General features: G+C 37.3%; 1 long non-coding RNA gene across 6 annotated transcripts in view; it reads right to left on the bottom strand.

The window, feature by feature from the left end:
* LOC106975272 (uncharacterized) overlaps positions 1–16,353 on the bottom strand; it is a 1,087,042-nt gene extending 1,070,689 nt beyond the window's left edge. For all 6 annotated transcript variants that reach the window (XR_008298440.1, XR_008298437.1, XR_008298436.1 and 3 more), the window contains exon 1: positions 15,143–16,353. This is a non-coding gene — a long non-coding RNA (uncharacterized LOC106975272). The remainder of the gene's footprint in view (positions 1–15,142) is intronic.
* Between the last annotated feature and the right edge of the window lie 753 nt (positions 16,354–17,106).

The raw sequence follows: 17,106 nt of genomic DNA, 5'->3' as shown, positions 1-17,106 counted from the left end.
GGCAGACTTCTGAGAACACCACAGCACTTCAATCCTTCTAAGTAGAAGGTCTTTGTCTTAAACCCACTCCCATATTCACAATTTACCTTTACCAAAATATCCCTCCTCTTGGCCTCAGATACCTCTTCTCACTGTCACCCCTTAGATGTCTTTACCTCTCTAGATATAGACTATCAACTCATTTTCTCCACTGCTTACTCTCCAGGCATACAATCCCTCATGCCTTACTTCCATTCGTCTTCATTTTAGATCCTAAAATTGGTTTGCAAAGTAGTCCCTTGCACTTCTTTGCACTTCTCTCTGCTCCCCATCTCTCATCACACTTCCAAAAAAGAAAAAAGAAACATGAATAGAAAGAAAAAGAAAAAAACAACTCCAAATGAACCCAACTGTCTAACTTGTCCATGCCTATACCTATATAGTTGAATGATACTAGAGGAAAAAAAATATTGGCCATGTTAGCTTCACTGTAAATTCATCATGACCAAAATGAACAATCAGTCCCGCCAAGCCAGCCAGCTTTCTGTACCTTTGGACACTCCAAATACCCTTCTAGTCTTAGGAACTTTGAATATGCAGGTCTCTCTGCCTAGAACTTGCCCACCATTGGCAACAACTTTTCACCCTTCAAATTTTAGTCTGAACATCACTATCTGAAGAACGGTTTTCCTGACTATATGTATACATCATTTACAACATTGTTTACATCCTTTATCATTCTTAATCACAATTAGTAATTACATATTTGCTTGGTTGTTATCTATTTATCATTTGTGTTCCACTCTCAACTAGAAACTTCATGGAAACCTAGGACTACTATTTGTTAACCATGTGTACATTGGCTAGGACATAGTAGATGTTCAGTAAATACTTGTTGAATGAACAAATTAATGCACGGTCTTTATATTTTTGGCCAAAAATGGCCCTATCTACATGTCTTCAGAATTCTTGAATCTTCTCTCCTTCCATTTGTTTCTTTACTCAATCAGTATTCTTTTAAACACAGACATTACTAATGGAAATTGTGGCACAGACTTTGCTTCAGTAGCATAAATGGCATCACCAGCTGACATGGATCCCACTGTTGCCAGTGGCAACAATTAAATTAGGTGTATAAAGCCTGACACAAGAGCTGCAGCATCCATTCAGTAAAATAACCATTCAGCCTTTCAGCAAACATAACAGTGACCTGGGTGACTGTGCTTTTAGTACATGAGCAAGTACTGAGCATTGTCCTGTCTGAGACAAGGCATTAACACAGCTCCTGACTCCTATTTCCATTGTTGCTTAAAAGGGTTGCCTAATTAATTGATTTTATTGAATCTCTACCAATGTATATTTGTTCCTTGGTAAGCTAATGAAAAAAGCGGAGCTACTTTTGTGAAAAGCAAGAAAGGGGTTGTGGACGTTCTGTTGTATGCTACATATCATTGTAAATAAAAGTATAGTTGGCATGGTTATTGACTGCGTAATGCCAAGGAACAGACATGAGCACATCTGTAGATCTGTGTGTTAAAAGAATGGCATTTTATCTGAACCAGCAGACTATTCTCACCACCTTACATCTGTATATGCCCTCACTCTCTCCTGACCACAATGGCAGCACACACTTCATAAAACCAAAGACCCGTATAGTAAGTACACTTTTAGAAAAGTAGGTGAGTCTCAGGAATACAGCAACTAGTATAGGTATAATCCTCCACAGCTACTACACAATGTCTGACAACTTACCTCATTTGATGCTCAAAAAAAAAGCTTATGTACACATTATTAAGCCTATTTTGCAGATGAGGAACTTAAGTCTCAAGAAATGATGGCCCACTTGATTTTATACAGCTAGAGAGCCCAAGTCAACACTCTCTGTGTACAAAATCTGTAACATAGTTAAGTAACCCAGGCAAGAAAATAAACAGGCCTAACCTAAAGCAATAGACACAGAAACGGCAACAAAGATAAAAGTATAGACTTGAGAGCAATTCATAGAATTGTAGGAACTTTGCCTGATTTAAGGTAGAGTGTGGGAAAAGTGGTTTCTGACCCAGGTAAATAGACAGAAATGTCATTCCCCAAAATAGAGAGGAAAGAAGAACATATTTAGGCAGGTGGAAAGCAGAGGAGAAGGGGAAAGATAAAGTGACATATTTAGGTTGGAAAAGTTGAACAGGTGATGCTTCTGGTATTGGTATGTGGAAGCAGGGTTACATGTTACATGCAGGAGTCTAGCTAACAAGAAAGGTATAAACAAGGAGATCGACAATGTATACTGCTGTCAAATAATGAAGTAAAAATTGATTTGAGTTTTTGCTGGAATTTGCAACAGGGATTGCTAATCACCTAGAAGAAAGGAATTTCACTAACTTAGAGGTACAATCCAGTTGTCATAAAACAAAGAGGTGAGTACCAGGAGGGCAGACTAATTTCCCAATACTTTTGGCTACAAAGAGAAAATGTACTGAATGTGTAACATCTAGAAAGAAATATAGGGCTAAAAAGAAGGATGGTTTGTTTTTTGTTAATTCTTTATTTCAAAATAAATCGGGACTTCCGCAAAAGCTATAAAAACAGCACAAAGTATTTCCATATACTCTTCACTCAGATTCTCCCAATGTTAACTTCTTATATTTGCTTTATTGCGTGTGCATGTGTGTGTGTGTGTGTGTGTGTGTGTGTATGTGTGTATTTAAGATTTCTGAGCCATATAAGAGGTTGTAGACATGATTCCCCTTTAATCCTAACATCCTAAAAATCTCAGTATATGCTTACTAAAAAACAATAACATTCTATTGCATAACCACAGTACAACCATCAAAATTGGGACATTAACACTAACACAGCTCTGATGAAAGTGACATCATCAAAACGGTGGCATAGGAATTCTAGCATTTGTAGCTCTCAGAAACATCAATTTGAAAAACTATCTGCATGCAAAAATACCTTCACAAGAGCCAACGACTCCAGGTGAGGGATACAGTACCTGCTTGAAGCACAGAAATAAGAAAAGATGCATTGAAAAAGGTAAAGAAACATACATTCACATTACCCCCAATAACCCTCCCCAAGCACAGGCACCCAGTGCAGAAAAAAGACACTCTCCTTGTGGGAGGAAAATGAAGTCAGCGTCCAACTTCACCATGAACCTCAGAGGCAGTCCACCCCAGCACCACCCTGAAACCCATGACCCCAGGGGGCTTCTGTGGCCCCAAGTCCACAATCAGCCCCTGTGAACGTCAGCTCAAGACAAACACTTATGGATCAAACAACAGAGCCAGGCTGACTAATACAGACCCAGGCTTTTGACACATTCCAGTACCAGGCTGGCTCTGTTGGCCCCACATCCCCAACCCACCCCAACACCAGGTCAGCTCTGCAGCCCAGCCTCAAGGGTGGCTCCCACAGATCTAGGCAACTGGCCTGCCCCTATGTCAGAATGACTCCCATAGACCCTATCTCCAGACCAGTGCCTGAGGCCTCACATTAGAGCTCAACTCCTAAAACCCCAGGCTCCAGTATCACCCTAGTTCCAGGCCTGTTCCCATGGCCCCAGCTTCTAGGCAGGCTCCACAATAACAGGCCCATTCCAGAATCTCTGGACTAGCTGACTGATGATGGCCTTTGCCTGCCAAAGCCAGTCTGTAAAGACTGGAAGAGGTACCTACTCTCTCAAATACACAAATACACCAATGTAAAACCAAACTGATCATGAACATTCAAGGAAACATGAAATCATCAAAGAAAACTAATAAAACTCCAATAACCGACCATAAGGAAGTAAAAATCTATGAATTGTCTGACCAAGGTTCTAAAATAACCCCCTTAAAGGAATTCAGTGAACTATAAGAAAACACATATAGATGAAATTAGTAAAACAATTCATGCAAAAAAGGATAAATTGAAAAAAGAAACAGAAATCATTAAAAACAAAACAAAAAACCAGAAATCCTAGAGTTGAATAATATAAGGACTACATTGAAGAATGCAATAAAGTTCTTCAATAACAAACTCAACCAAGCAAAAGAAAGGATTAGTAAACCTCAAGATTGGTCATTTGAAGTCATCAAATGACCAAAGAGAAAAAAAAAGGGGGGGGGGGTGGAGGGAGTTAGAAAACAGTGATGAAAGCCTGCATAAAGTATGGGATACCATTAAAGGAAACAATCTACACATTATTGGAGTTCCAGAAGGAGAATAGAGGGAGAAAGCAGCAGAAAACTTATTTAAAGAAATAATGGCTGAAACTTCTCAAATATGGGGAGAGATTTGGATACCCAAGTCCATAAAGCTCATAGGTCACCAAACAAAATCAACTAAAGAGAACATCTCTGGAACACATCCAAGTTCATGAACACAAGCTGGGGAGGGGCAGAGAAAGAGGGAGACACAGAATCCAAAGCAGGGTCGAGGCTCAAATTCATGAGCCATGAGATCATGACCTGAGCAGAAGTTGGACACTTAACCAACTGAGCCACCCAGCTGCCCTGAGCATCCAATTCTTTATTTGGGCTCTCATGATCCCAGGGTCTTGGGATTGAGCCCTACATTGGGCTCCATGCTGAACATGGAGCCTGCTTAAGATTCTCTCTCTCTCTCTGCCCCTCTCCCGTGCTTGTTTGTTCTCTTTCTCTCCCCCGCACCTCTCTCTCTCTCTTAAAAAAACTGTCTAAAGGGCGCCTGGGTGGCGCAGTCGGTTAAGCGCCGACTTAAGCCAGGTCACGATCTCGCGGTCCGTGAGTTCGAGCCCCCGTCAGGCTCTGGGCTGATGGCTCAGAGCCTGGAGCCTGTTTCCGATTCTGTGTCTCCCTCTCTCTCTGCCCCTCCCCCATTCATGCTCTGTCTCTCTCTGTCCCAAAAATAAATAAACGTTGAAAAAAAAATTAAAAAAAAAACTGTCTAAAATCAAAACACCTAAAAAAAGCAAAAAAAAAAAAAATTCTCTCAAGCAAGAGAACCCTCATAAGGCTATCAACAGATTTTTCAGTAGAAACCTTTAAGGCCAGGAAAGAGTCAGATGATATTGTCAAAGTGCTGGCAGAAAAAGAAACTGCCAAACAAGAACACCTTACCCATCAAATCTGTCATTCAGGAATGATAGAGAAATAAAGACTTTCCGGAACAAACAAAAGTTGAGGGAATTCATCACCCCTAGACATGCCTTATATGAAATGTTGAGGGGCACCTGGGTGGCTCAGTCGGTTAAGCGTCCGACTTCAGCTCAGGTCATGATCTCATGGTTCGTGAGTTCGAGCCCCACGTTGGGCTCTGTGCTCACAGCTCGGAGCCTGGAGCCTTCTTCAGATTCTGTGTCTCCCTCGCTCTCTGCCCCTCCCCCAGTCATGCTCTGTCTCTCTCTCTCTCTCTCAATAATAAGTAAACATTAAAAAAAAAGAAATGCTGAAAGGAGTTATTTAAGCTGAAATGAAAGGATGCTAATTAGTAACATAAAAACAATAAAAATATAAAACATAATGGTAAAGGTAAGCATACAGTCAAATTCAGAATACTCTAATCCTATAAAATAGTGGTTAACCACTTAACCCTAGTAGAACAGTGTAAAGGGCAAAAGTATTAAAAATAACTAGAGCTACAATAATTCACTAATGGATACACAACATAAAAAGTGGTAAACTGTGACATGAAGAACATGAAATATGGGGAAGGAGGAGTAAAAATATAGAGTTTTGTATACAATCGAAGTTAAGCTGTTATCAGCTTAAAATATGCTGTTAAATCTGTAAGATGTTTTATGTAAGTCTCATGGTAACCACAAAGCAAAAACCTACAGTAGGTATACAAAAAATAAACAGATGGAAATCAAACCATACCACTATGAAAATAATCAATTCAGAAGTAAAGACAGAAGAAGAGGAAGAAAGGAACAAGGGAAATATAAAACAAAAAACAATACAAAGGCATTAGTAGGTTTTTACCTATCAACAATTTCTTTAAAATTTGTAAACTGTTTAAATTCTCCAATCAAAATGCATGGAGACTCTGAATAGCCAAAGAAATCTTGTGAAAGAAAAAGCAGAAGGCATCATACTTCCTGATTTCAAGCTATACTATAAAGCTGAGACCATTAAAACAATATGTTACTGGCATAAAAACAGACACATAGACCGATGGAACAGAATTGAAAGCCCAGAAATAAAGCCATGTGTATACACTCAACTAATATGTGACAAGGGAGCAAGAATGCTAAATGAGGAAAGACTAGTCTCTTCAATAAGTAGTGCAGAGAAAACTGTATATTCACATGCAAATGAAAAAATTGGGCCCCAATTTACACTACTCATAAAAATTAACTGAAAATTTAAAACTTAAATATAAACTCAAAACTATAAAACCTTAGAAGAAAAAATAGGGGAAAAACTCCTTTAACTGGTCTTGGCAATGATTTTTTGGATATAACACCTAAAGCATAAGAAACAAAAACAAAAATAAGCAAGTGAGACTACCTCAAACTAAAAAGCTTCTGCACAGCAAAGGAAATAATCAACAAAATAAAAACATAACCAATGAAATGGGAGAAAATATTTGTAAACCATATATATAATATGGGGTTAATATTCTAAATATATAATGAACTCACACAACTCAACAGCAATCATCATCATTATCACCAACCAACTTAAAAATGGGCAAAGGACCTGAATAGACATTTCTCCAAAGAAGACAGAAATTGCCACCATCTGCATGAAAATATGATCAATATCACTAATTATCAGGGGAATGCAAATCAAAACCACAATAAGATATTACCTCATGCCTGCTAGAATGGTCATTATCAAAAAACAAGACATGATAAGTATTAGCAAGGATGTGGAGAAAAGAAGTCCTTGTGCACTGTTGGTGGGAATGTCAATCAGTTCAGCCACTGTGGAAAACAGTATGGAGGTTCCTTTAAAATTTCAAATAGAACTATCACATCATACAGCCATTTCACTTCTGGGTCTATATCCAAAAAAAAATGAAATCAGTATCTCAAAGAGATGTCTGCACCCCTGTCTTCAGTGCAGCATTATTCACAATAGCCAAGACATGGAAACAACTTAAGTATCCATCAACAGATGAATGGATAAAGAATATATCACTTTTTTCTTTATTATCATACATATATATATATATATATATACACATATATATATCATATATATACACATGTGTGTATAGGTATATATATGGATATATGTATAGGTATATATATGTGAATATATGTATATATTCACACACACACATACACACACAATGGAATATTATTCAGCTGGTTAAAAAAAAAGGAAATCTTGCCATTTGTGACAACATGGATAATCTTAGAGGGCATTATGCTAAGTGAAAAAAACTGTTAACTAATCTTATTGTGGTAATCATTTTGTAATACATACATGTATCGAATCATCACACTGTATACCTTAACTTACATATATTATATATCAATAATATCTCAATAAAGCTGGGGGGGGGCCCAAATACGATGTTATTATCTAATCAGCAAGCCTCAAGTAAATTTTTCTCAGTTGTCCCACTTAATGAACTTTCAGCAAAAGAAATCAAGTTTAGTCCAGGCTCCAATCTAAAGTCACATGCTGCTTTTTGTTAGTTGTGTGTCTTTATTCTCTTTTAATCTGGGAGCTCCACATTCTTTCTCTTTTATGACCTCGCTATTTGGAAGGCTGATAACCATTTATTTTTGTAGACTGTCATTTATTTAGGTTTGCCTAAGGTTTCCTCACAATTAGATTCAGGTTATGCATTTTTATAGAAAGCCCGCAACAATAAGGTTGTGTCCCTTTCATGGCATCCTATTACAAAGTGCACACACCTATCTCTCCCACTGCTGGAGATGTTAACTGCGATCATTTAATTAAGTGATGACTGCCAGTTACCTTCTCTGTAAAGTTACTCATTATCTTTTTGTAATTAATAAGTATCTTCTGGGAAAATTCTTTATGTAAATACCCTGTTACTTCTAAAAACATCTGCCCACTGGTTTTTGCATCCATAGATGATCCTTACCTGAAACAACAGGGGAGCTACCAAATTATGAGTTTCTAATTCAATTTTTCTCCTATTTGTCAGCATGTAAGAGAGAGCTTTTTCTTCACTATTTATCCATTTTTTTCAGGTATTTATATAAATCAGTCTGAACTCCTGGCTTTCTTATTTTATTCTGTACATTACTCTATTTATTCTGATGTTCACATTTACCCAGATTTGACCTGTGGAAGCTAAGAGAAAGAAATGCGTCTTAAGAGACCCAGCAGGGATGAAGGATTGAGAAAGGAGTTGAGATAGTACATCATCACTGATGAACCGAGATGCTTGAGAGCAAAAGGTAGTAGCATGAAGAGCTTAGGTGGAAGGATAGTTGCTCATAGGAGAAGAAATTACTCATCCCCTAAACTCATAGAAAAGACAGAAACAAGGAAAATAGATAACAGTGCTCAAGAAGTTAAGAAGCTTATGATAATCTCTACATCTTCTGGGAAGTAGGAAGTGAAATGTTTGCTAGAAGTGAAGAGAACGTGGGAGGACGTGATGCCTAATGAGAGCACTGACAGTTTGCGTGACAGTATTCTGGGAAATGGAGAGGCAGATGGCTAGCAACACACAGGGGAATTGGGGGAATTGGGGGTCCTTGCAGAGGTCTTATTGTCCTTATTGTCCCCAATCTAGAAAGTTGCCTAGATCTGTTAGAACTATTCCCTCCACCTCTGTCCCCCACCTCCATACTATTCAACAAACTGTAAAAACAACTGCATTCTACACAGTTAAAATATTTTAGGTGAGTGAAATAGAAGTATGAAGGGGAAGGGCACCTGGGTGGCTCAGTCAGTAAAGCATCAGACTTCTGCTCAGGTCATGATCTCGCTGTTTGTGAGGTACAGCCTCTCATCGGGCTCTGTGCTGACAGCTCAGAGCCCGGAGCCTGCTTCAAGTTCTGTTTCTCCCTCTCTCTGCCCCTCCCCTGCTCATGCTCTGTCTGTCCTGGGTATGTGTGTGTGTGTGTGTGTCTCTCTCTCTCTCTCTCTCTCACACACACAAAAATAAATAAACATTAAAAAAATTTTTTTTTTAAGTATGAAGGGGAGAAGTGAGAGTTAAAAAAAAATTTTAATAATACCATTATAGCAATGGGATCGTGTCATCTGCTCTGGCTAGAAGAGGTAATATAAACAAAAGAAGCTGATAATGAAGTAAAACTGGAGGGTCAAAGTCCTAGGAGTTCAATGAGGTTTGATAAGAGGCATTTTTCCCTCATGATTCCCTGAGTGCTCCTGATGCATATTACCTTTTGTTTGGAGAATAACAAAGTGGGGTTTCTGGCATCCTGGCAAACTAGAAGGAAGCAGGGAGGCGAGCTGAGGGAGTAAAGTGCCACAGAGAGTCACATTTTATCACCCTGATAGCAAAATGAATTGACAACTGAGTGTTGACACCTATCTCCACATCACCCATGGTGACTCAAGAGACATTCATCACGTACCTGCATTTGGTGTAAGAGGCTGTCAGGACTTGGTATCAGCATACTGAGAGGTAGGTAGAAAGCCCAAAGCTATCTTTCCCTCCTCCAGTCCACAAGAGTATGAAAACCTGGCCCTGCCTGTGATGAGATCTTGCCAGAGCACAGCAGAAGCCAGCAGGGGACATTAAGTCCTAGCTCCATGAGCCCCCTTCACCAGATCTCAGTTTCTGCCTTCCAAACAGAGGAATGGTTCCCCCAAGGCTATGTTATGTACTATACACATTGTCTCATTGCTCTTCTCAGTCTCTGATCTTCAATTATAATCCACATATCCATTTAGGAGAAAAGATAAAAAATTATTGCAAAGCAAATATAGGAACCCAAAAAGTATACCAACATGGTACAGCCTAATGAAAAGGCAAAGATCACTCACTGTGTGCAGTGATGCCTGAAACATAATCTTACTAAACCAAGAATATGATCGTTTGTCCCCATGGTTGCTCCTGAGCTATCTAGAAATGGTTAAACCATGTTGAGTGTACTCTCTTAGTACTCTTCTTGAAAATATGTACAATATATTTTTTAAGTTTCCATATTAAAGAGTAAACTACAAAAGATATTTGGTGCTTTAAAAAATATAAATTTCAGGGGCGCCTGGGTGGCTCAGTCGGTTGAGCGTCCGACTTCAGCTCAGGTCATGATCTCATGGTTCGTGAGTTTGAGCCCCGCATCAGGCTCTGGGCTGATGGCTCAGAGCCTGGAGCCTGCTTCCGATTCTGTGTCTCCCTCTCTCTCTGCCCCTCCCCCATTCATGCTCTGTCTCCCTCTGTCTCAAAAATAAATAAACATTAAAAAAAATTTTTTAAAAATATATAAATTTCAGTTATTTGTAATAGTCACCTCTGGCGAACACTGAATCTCCTTGGGACCAAAAATAAAAGTAGATAAAAAGAGTTGAATGTAACATTTATTGGACACTTTCCATCATACAAGCACTAACCCAGGTTCTTAACATGTTTTTTTTTTCTTGTAATTCTAACAGCACCATGAGTGCTATAATGTTCCCAATTTAAGGGCTGAGAAACTAAAGCTTTATGAGGTTAATCTTCTTGAAAATAACAAAGACAGGGTTCGAACCCAAGCTCTCTGGCCCTAGAAGTTGTTTCCTTAATGACTCCATTACTGCAACAAGCTTCTTTTTAAAAAAGTATTCATCACAAGCAAATTCCAAGATAAAAAAGAACTTACACATGTTTTTAATGTTTTTCACCCCAAATATATTAATAAGTTTGGTATATACAAATTCAGTCTAAATATTTTACTCAGGGGTAACTGTATATACAAGATAGCCAAAAAATATATATTTATGACATTGTTTATAAATGTGATATTTTTACATTGACAAACTATTTTATAATTATTTAGGAAAACTGTATTAGTGGACAATGTCATAATCATTGATGATATAAAAGGTATTAGATCAACAAACTTATTTTCTTGGCAAGAACAAGATTAAGTCCTTGATGCACTGATTCAGTGGTTGATCTTAGTCAAAGACAGAATCAAAAACGGTGTAGAGAAGATCTTTATTACCTCTTTTCTTTTGGAAAGCAATCTACCAAGGCCTTTGTAAAAAACTGAATGGAAGCAAAATTCTAATTCACTCTGGTTAAATTTTTTATATTCCTTCATATTAATGAAAAGATAAGAAACCATGAATGTTTTGGGCTCAAAGAGATAGTTACTGGTCACTTTTTAAATGCTATATCCATGTTCTGTTTACCAGAATAGATTTCTGTCCTTTTCTCCTTCATAAAACTATAGAGCCCTATAAAATGCAGAGCTACAGAAACTCCTGTGCAGAAACCTGATATTTTCAGTATCTTCCCCCAAATTCTTCTAGTTCATCTCATTTTTGTATTGCAACATTTCTAATATTCTAGTCCCGGCGTTTGTAATGATCAGTATAAATTTGCCAAGCTAGAGCACAAAATAGTTTTCAAACATCAATGAACTAAGGAAACTCATTTCGCATGTGTGTCAAATGTCACAGATACCAGATACATTACTGGATTATTAGACTGGGGTGAAGGTTGGGGGGGGGAGGTGTCATATTACACAAATTGAAAGTCCTTTTGAGAAAGCTGCTTGATAAGGTAAAAAGCCTTGGCTAAAAACAAAGGTCCCATTTTCCTGATGCCAGAACAATTCTACAGTTCAGAAATGTCAGTAACTAACAACCAAATCAACCACTGGGGACAGCTAAAGTACACAAAAAAGATAGTTGTGATGAGCACACTTAAACTGATAATTTTGATATTAAATGAATGGTACCACTGGTATTACATAGGATTTTATATTTGATTTTAATTTACAAGGCATTTCAGAAGGGCGGGGGAGGTGCACATGTGTATATGCACTACATATTTTAATAGATGATCATGATACTATTTAAAGCTAATTTTCTAAGCATCAGATTTAATCTTAGCATTTTTAAGGAAATTATAATGACCGATGAAATCTCGAGCCCATAAAGCAGTTTGCTGGTTTGCCATAGGAAGCTGTCTTAGAGCAACACCTAGTGGCTCCTTGACCTCTTCAAATGAACACTCTGGGATCAGGAAGGAGCAAAATAAAGGCTTCCTTTTAAGAAATTTTAAATAAGATGTATATATTTAGAATAATGTACACTCTTTGCTTTTTCATGCCTGTTTAAAGTTCTGTTTAATTTCTATTTGGTACAAGTTTCACCCAAAATGCTGACTTCTATTCATCTGGTGATTCTATCACATGGTCAAAGAGAGTCTACTTGGTTGCAATATCCAAAAAAGCATAGATATTCTGCACAAAGACATTATCCTATAACCAAAAATAACTCCATGAAAAGCTGTTCATAAAAAGAGGCTAACTATAAATTTCAAATAACATATGTAACTGCTACAGAAAAATTCCGTAAGGCTTTTTTTTTTCAAATCATTGAAAACCAGGATGTTAATTTGAGCCAACATATTTTTATACGTGGATCTTTGAAAATTATTGTGCTCGTTTTATGTATTATGCAAGAGGATTCAGAAACAAGCCTTAAAATTCTGTGAAAATCTTCTACCCTTCAGAATGTGGTGGTGAGTTTACAATTCTTTTTTTGTCAGGTGTGATATTGAAATCCCTTCACCTCTTGCAATAATATAATCACAAATGGGGAAATTCTACCATAATCATTTGCAGTGTCTGTGGAGGTCTGCAAGATCACAATCTTCAAATTGATTCAAGAAATGTTGACATTTATACCATTCCCTGGTCATGTTATAATCATTGTCAGCAGCATGAATTTGTGAGGTTTTTATTTTATGTTCTTGTCAAAAATCTCTGTCGCAGAAATGAGACTGAAAAAGTTTAATGCTTTATGTGCTCGCTGAGAGATGATAATAACCCCGGCTTCTCTGACCTCCACGGTGTTTCAAAATTTAGTGGCTGGTTAGTTCTCCTCACTCCTTTTGCAGCCTCAGCAGCCTGAGAAGCCAAATCATCAACCAATCGAAATGCAGAGTATAAAAATGGTTCAGAGCATTCTCTCCTTCTAGAAACCAGGCTTGCAGCACATCTCTGATCTCTCCGTAGAAAGGAGGGTTATGTGAGGCATATAATTTAAACCTTCCCTAATGACACTTTAAATAAATGGATGGCAAGCAACGTTAGCACTTATAGCAAAAACATTAAAATGTTCAATGGGCTTCACAATCAAGATAACTGATGTTAAAACCAGAGGTGTTCAAAAACAAGTACAGTTAAAAATTATGTATCACCAAAATTCACTACAGTACCTTCCAAAGTGTGGCCCCGCCAGAAGTGTTTTCCATCTCTCTTCATTTATCTCAGCTGTTTTTCCCCCAACTATTGTTTAGCTAAAATACCAATGCCAGGATCCCAGATTTAGCGTTTGGACAAAGAGAGTAACTGTAGAGACTCAGCTTTACATTAGCATGTGCTGTTGGAAGACACTACCTACATCATTAAGGAATTCCTATGGGAATATTTTATACTTTCCAACATCATCTTGTTATCCCTAAATGCAGAAAAGGGAAGCTTCCATTCCCAGGATTCTTCCATCCAGAACTGCAGGTGAACACTCTCTGCTGCCTACCTAAATTCATCTCATTGCACTGATTCAGGGGCGTCCTTTTAACACTGTAATAGGCTGTTTGAGGCTCAAAACAGGTGAGTGTATTCTATTAGTCTACAAAAAAAATCAATTAAAAACAATTTCAGGAAGTAAAATAAAAAATCAAAATTTTCTTTCGTTCATTAGGATGAGTCATTAGTTTAACTACATAAAGACAAAAATCAAGATTTCGTTCTCACAGTCAATTACACTGTAGGTGTCACTTGTGCTGGTGCTGTTTGCCTTCTACTCTCTGTAGAAGCTATATCTGCCTCTATACCAACATATTTTTTAATATCATTACTTGTGACTCAAATATGAAAGCATTTTGATTGTAATGTAAGTCTAACTGGTAAATAATATGAGTCTCCATCTCACTTGCTATAAGCCTGCAAATAGTATATTTCACCCTGTTATTTTCATTTATGCCAACTTCAGCATATGATTTATAAGCTTAAAAAACAAGGTGTCAGTACAACTGGAATGTTAATATCCTTATTCTACACATACTACTTAAAATCAGTGTCAGTACTTGGTTACACTACAAGATGATGTACTCTGGAACAATATGTATATATTGAGAGAATTAAGCCTATTTAAAAGACCCAAATGAGTTTAGTATTCTGCATTTAGAGAAGCCCTAGTAAAATAGCTGAAAGAAACACCAAATGGTCCTAAAAAACATCTATTGAATTCATACTCTCCAGGCGATGCTTACTAAAATGTAGAATTTCATCAGTTCTGAATTGAAAAGATTGATCTGCTTGTCATGTTGAATAGACTCTAAAAGTAGTTTAAGCAACAATTGACCCTGAGCACAGAACCAGCCGAGTCTTCTGGGCTTCGGGCTGAAGGCAGCTCCAGATTTCTAAGATAACTGAAATTGTCTCTGTTGTGAAAAACAGCAAAGCAGCTCACAACAGACTGAAATGCTCAAGAGGATTTTCATAATTACAGCTAAGAGAAATGAGATTTACTGGAAGCTGCATTTACATCAGTACTGCTGTGTCTTTCCTCACAATTCCTTACACTTAAAAAAAATCAATTCCATCCACTTTTCATAATTCCATTTGCTTCCTTTTTTCTTCTGAATATCAGCCCACTGAATTTAAGCCATATTACAAAAGGCAACTGTGAAATTTTTTATTAGTGATTAATCTGTTTCCACTATTGATTTGTAATTTTTGTCAGATATTTCACACTTCATTCATCACAAAGACATAGGAATTTGCCAGAACTCACACGTTTTAGCTACTAAGAAAATGTACAGGTGAGATTCAAAGTAGAACAGGTATAACAATAATGATATAATAATGCAAAAACGTATTCTCTAAATGAATAATATTCCACATGAGCTATGCAAAAGATATGAGCTGAATACTAAAATATACCATCATGACATGTCAATAAATATTATGTTAAGAACTTAACATACTGTTACATTCCTTTATAATAATAACTCACATTCCTCTTTGTCTGGTCAAGGACCAACTGCTCTTTTAGCTCCTTATAAAGGGACTTACTTGTTCTCTAATTGAGCTCCCGGGGTGAAGGGAGGGAGAGAAGGAACCATGCAGCCATTGTGAGCTGACTAACATCACTGCTGACCTGTTGCCTCACCTGGCTAGTGTGAAGCAACAGCCAGGCTTGCAACTGATTACCTTCCCTGGACCCTCCTTCAGCTTAAGGCCATGACAAAGTCCCAGCTTGTTGAGGACACATTCACCACTAAGGTCAGAAGCAACAAGAGCAAACAAGCGATTGCATCTCATGTTTGTGGGTTCCAGCCTGTTTGTGATCTTCCCTTCCTAGCTGCCTACCCTATGGACTTCAAGCCCAGCATCAGATACAGAGACAACAGCCTTACAGACACCGTTTAACCCGTCCCACAATCCTGCCAGTCAGTTCCCTGTAACAAACATATAAAATTATACATCTGTATTATATTTACACATGTTCTATGTACACATAAAGACTTACATATTCTGCTTCTGTGGTTAAATCCTGACAAACACAGAATTTGGTTTTTAAAAATGTAAGTGTTTGAAAAACCTTGTCCAGATAAGTATTTGGTGTTGAATATTTTAGTGACATTTAAATCTTGGAATAATTTCATGTTCACACTTAATAGGATTCCTGAGGTTTTCAAGACTGGCTCTTTTCACATTCACTGAGACCCCAGGAGTCATGTTATAGCTATGATTCACAGACTGGGGCACTCATGTTTGAACATATGTGATTTTTAAGGGAAAAAGAGGCTTTCGAGAATATCTGAGCACATAATGGAAGTAACAGCTCCAAGGACAGAAACACATCAGGAGTGAAGGATAGGCCCACCCTTGTGGTACTGGAGATCAGTTAAGCAAGAAAAATTGTAGCTGACTGAGTCTCATTCTGAGCTCTTTTCGTTCCTTATATAGTAATTAGGTGGTAAATATTAGAAGACAAGACAAATGCCACCATCTAGTAAAAAGTTACGGAAAACATACAAGAAGATAAATCTACATTTTCAACATCCTGCTTTGGATAGGAATAATTGTTATTTTTCCTTCAGAGTACAGCAAACTGGTTCATTTTTATAAGTATCAGTTAGGGACATTAGCTTGATTTCTACCAAAAGGCAATAATGTTCCACTAAATCACAATGATGTTTCAGATCCCAACAGCAGGAACCATAGTCTTTTCTATACCTGTCATTTTTCTAGGAGTTTATAACTTGGCAGTGATACTTCTGGCATTCTGTTTTTTAAACTCAGTAGCAATTGTTCTCCAACTGTTTTGTAATTTATTTTCAAAAATTAAATTTGCTGAATTTTAGTTTTACACAAGTTAAACAGAAAGCAATTTTATTCAATATGGCTCAAGCCCAGAAAAATTCTGTGTAAACAATGTTTTGAGAATTTTACTGCTCTGATTAAACCATTCCATAAACTAAATTGAGCCAGGCATATTTAAGAGAAAAAAATGTCCTCCTCCCCCAAATTTAATTTTCCTTTTTTTGTTTGGAACACATCTTATTGCATCATAGATAAATTTCATTTTAGACTGCATCTAATTCTTAGGCACGCAGCTAGCTGTCCTTTCAAACATCTTTCCATCTTATTCCTTATTAGATTATTATCCTATCATAAACTCTTGGTCATACCACTACAAAATGACTCCTACATCCACAATGCTGCTGTTATCCTGATTAAAAAGAAAAACTGAGGAATCGAAGTTTACTTGTGACTCTAATGCACTAACAATCAATCAAGCTTATCTCATTTTTGACCAATTTTATTAGAATTCTAAACCAACATGACTACACTGAAGCTGAGTTTATTTTATATTCTTTTTCCACTAGTCAATTTTATTGTAAATATATCTTTCTGACATTTCTGTAATAAAGAAGGCTCTACCTGGAGAGGCAGTTATCCAAATTCAAACTAGACGATTGTTCATCTTACATTGCGGGGCACAGCCTCTGCATTATTAAATTGCAGCATTT

Source organism: Acinonyx jubatus, chromosome B2, assembly GCF_027475565.1.
Source record: "Acinonyx jubatus isolate Ajub_Pintada_27869175 chromosome B2, VMU_Ajub_asm_v1.0, whole genome shotgun sequence".
Taxonomy (NCBI): domain Eukaryota; kingdom Metazoa; phylum Chordata; class Mammalia; order Carnivora; family Felidae; genus Acinonyx; species Acinonyx jubatus.
This window is presented reverse-complemented; position numbering and strand designations above follow the sequence as displayed.